The sequence below is a fragment of the Egretta garzetta genome, unplaced genomic scaffold (genome assembly GCF_000687185.1).
Source record: "Egretta garzetta isolate BGI_Z169 unplaced genomic scaffold, ASM68718v1 scaffold277, whole genome shotgun sequence".
NCBI lineage: Eukaryota > Metazoa > Chordata > Aves > Pelecaniformes > Ardeidae > Egretta > Egretta garzetta.
This window is the reverse complement of record NW_009260271.1, coordinates 320,819-324,074: the sequence shown is the minus strand read 5'-3', so window position 1 is coordinate 324,074 and position 3,256 is coordinate 320,819. Positions and strand designations below refer to the sequence as shown.

Below are 3,256 nucleotides of genomic sequence, written 5' to 3'. Positions count from 1 at the left end.
GCTGAAGCATGCCGCAACTTTAGTGACACTCAAAAAGGCAACTTAATTCAAGCACTCTCTCCTTCCCATTCTGTCACCTGCTGGGAGCAGCTACACAAAGTACATGACCATTGCGGAAAGCATGCAGCCAGACAGGACTACTGGGTCACGAACGTCAAGGAGCACCCGAGGAGCTGATTCATGGACACTTCATAACTAAGACAAGCGTAGGAAGAGGCAGCACTGCACTACACTTACTTTGATCTGTCCTCCCCAGAAGCTCTGGTCAAACAACAGCTCCTCCTCCTCTTCTCGGTTCCACGCACGACTGGAATGACGAAGGGCTCTTCCTCTTGCTCCGCATGTATGGCAGGCCACTGCCAAACGAGAAACATCAAACACCAGCATCAGAACACAGTCTGAAGTCACCTTGTGCCACTGTTCACCACCCTCAAGCCCAGGCAATAGCTGTGCCCCACCTTCTCATCACAGAGTGAGAAACACCCTGTTCTGGGTGTCTGGAGTCAAAGCAGACAAAACCAGCGCCTCTAGGAAAGGGCAGCTCGACAGACAAAGCTGTGTTGTTTTTCAGACTAAGTGAAGCAGTCTCTTACTGTATTCGTACGGATACTCAGAGAAAGACGTATCTGACTGCCAGCCTTCAGCAATGTAGATTTCCTTCCACCAGTGAAAGGTTTAAACTATGGGCAGTTGCCCTCTTTGCTACCAGCCAGGCTATGACAGAGACATCCCTCCTGTCTGAGCGTGAAACCCACATTAAAAATAATAGTCCTGCAGAGACTAGCTGATTTGGCAGGCAACACAGGCGGCAGAGAGCGTAACACACTGATGCATAGTACTGTGGAACTGGCCTGCCTTATTTTAAAAAAGAACCAACCCAAACTTCAAACCCTCAGCCACGGGAGAACACTGTGCCTCCAGCGAGAGGAATCCCATTCCTACCTGAACCCAGAGCCCAACTTTCCTCAAAAGCACCTGACTGCCCCTCTGGTAGGCCTGAAGTAAGAACAGTTCAGGTAAAGGGCTAATGATGTTATAAAAAAGCTAAAAACCCACAGCTATCTGAATTTCTTTAACTGTTTGTGAACAAAACCTGAGATGGCCACGGTTAGAAATGGCGGGAGGCCATTCTCCCACATCGTTTACAAAGACTGCTGGCCAGCATTTTTCACCTGGTCCATTAAAAAGCCCACATCCCCCACGTGATAAAGGAACACAAGCTGGCGGCAGCAGCACAGCGCCGTCGGAGGGGAGGTGCTGATGGCGACGCGCGGGCAGGGGAGAAGAGCACGAACAAGTTAACCAGAACACCCACAGCAACCTCCACGTTGCATGCAGGCAGCTGCGTCCTCAGCCAAAATTCCAGAGCTGCTTGGGACGCTGAGGTGTAGCATAGGCGCGGAAGGGGCTTTAGGCAAGGGCCGGTAAGATGGCCAGGCCAGTCCCGCTTCACATGCCCTCCTTCTCCTGACCAACTCCTCCTCTCCTCCGCTTAACCTCATTGCTTCTGCTGCTCTTACTTTTTCAATTCTGAAAATCTTTCAGAGTGCAGACAGTAGCCATGTTCGCTCTGCCTCTCGCCACCTGAAACGTGCATTCCACCTAAGCTCAAGTATTGAGATTTCTTAAAAGAGAAAACTCTCAAACGAACAAACAAAAATGAATCGCAAAAAAGAACTTTTTCATCCTTTGTAAACATGACTCCTCAGGCATGTGCACTATCCTCACTGCAAATCACCAGCGAATTCCAAATATTGCCTTATTTTCCTTGTCTCTGCTCGATCCTTGCAGTAATGCCAAATCTAACACTTTATGACAAAGGCTGCATTGAAAATACAGCAACAAACACATTCTTTGCTGCCTCAGGAGGTAATGACAAACCATAACCCTATCACCGGGTGCTCTGTGACAGATCGGAGCGACAATAAAATGGAAAAGAGAGCTCATTCCAGGAAATTACCAACAACTTCCCAAAATGACAAGTACCCATCAGAACAGAGGCTCCGACATCAGCACGGCAGGAGGCTTCAACAGACTTCACAGCTGTGCGCAGCCCAGACCCTGGCTCGGTCTCCCAGGTACGTGTATTTGCGACACATAAACTGCCCGGGGCCTCAGACCGCTAAGGCACCGCGCAGGTACAACCAGCACGGGACCGATACGGAACTTAAATGTGCAAATGCATCTTAACGACATCTTTCACTTGGGCTGCTGTAACTGCTTCTGTACCCTTCATCAGAAGTTCACACTTCTTTTTCGGGAGAGGTAAGCAAGCAAAATTGCTGTCACGGAGCGCAGTAGCAAAATGAGAATGACATCTTTGCTCTTCTTGCTACCCTACCAAGGCATGCAAATGTCAAATCTGAATGGATTTTTTTAAGAAAAATGACGATACATGGTTATTATCAGAGTTCAAAGTCAGGGGACTGTTTTTTTCTTCACTTGTACTGTGATTTCTGCACCAAAAGTAACACAGATCTTATTTGGCTTGTGGGGATAGCAAAGCTGCGCTCAAAGCAGGCAAGAAACCGTTTCCATTTGCCACCCAAGGTGAGACGTGCGGCGTTAAGAGTCAGAGCGGCTCCCCACACCGATGTGCTCAGCCTGGAGTAGCAATGTCCCCACAGTGACACACATGAAAGCGTCATGAGGTGGATTCCAGGGCCAGCACCCCTTGGTTTTCACGGAGCAAGCCCTGGCAAGCACCTACTGTGCCTGCTGCCTCAGTTTCAAGTAGCCAAAAGAAAGGTGGGCAACACCACAAAGCTGATCTAATGGTGAACCCGCCATTAGTTATTTCTGGCTAAACTCTGTCACTCGTTTCTTCCAAGGACAACCTGTGTTGCTCAGTGCTGAGGTGTAACACTCGTTCCTACACTGATTCACTCTGTGTTTGAGACAATGTTTTCTTTCCGTACTTTCTTCAAATACGGCGCAAATGAGAGTAAAGGAGAGAAGAAAGGCTTTGGAGAAGAAGTGAATGTTTTTGTAGTGACAAGCTATACCTTCAGGAGATCACCGGAATCTCTCTTCCACACCCAAACCCTGCAAAATAACAGAACATTCAAAGTTTACTGCAAGCCTTTTGGAAGACTTTTTTCCCTCCAGCAACTTTCAGAACCATGTTTAGCAGTAACTGTGCAAACATCCTCAAATTAACCGGTCCGCTTTTCCTTAGACCAAGACTGAATTCGCTCCGGTGCCCTGAACTCGGCTGAGCCAGTGTGAACGGGACACAGACCCCGAGCCTCGGGAG

General features: G+C 48.6%; 1 protein-coding gene across 1 annotated transcript in view; it reads right to left on the bottom strand.

The window, feature by feature from the left end:
- The window catches only part of ZCCHC7 (zinc finger CCHC-type containing 7), a 122,268-nt gene extending 119,212 nt beyond the window's left edge, over nucleotides 1–3,056 (bottom strand). Inside the window, exons 1-2 of the mRNA XM_009642450.2 lie at nucleotides 3,006–3,056; nucleotides 238–356 (exon numbers count right to left, since the gene is read on the bottom strand). The gene's annotated coding sequence lies outside the window, so the exon portion shown is untranslated. The remainder of the gene's footprint in view (nucleotides 1–237; nucleotides 357–3,005) is intronic.
- Nucleotides 3,057–3,256: the final 200 nt, after the last annotated feature.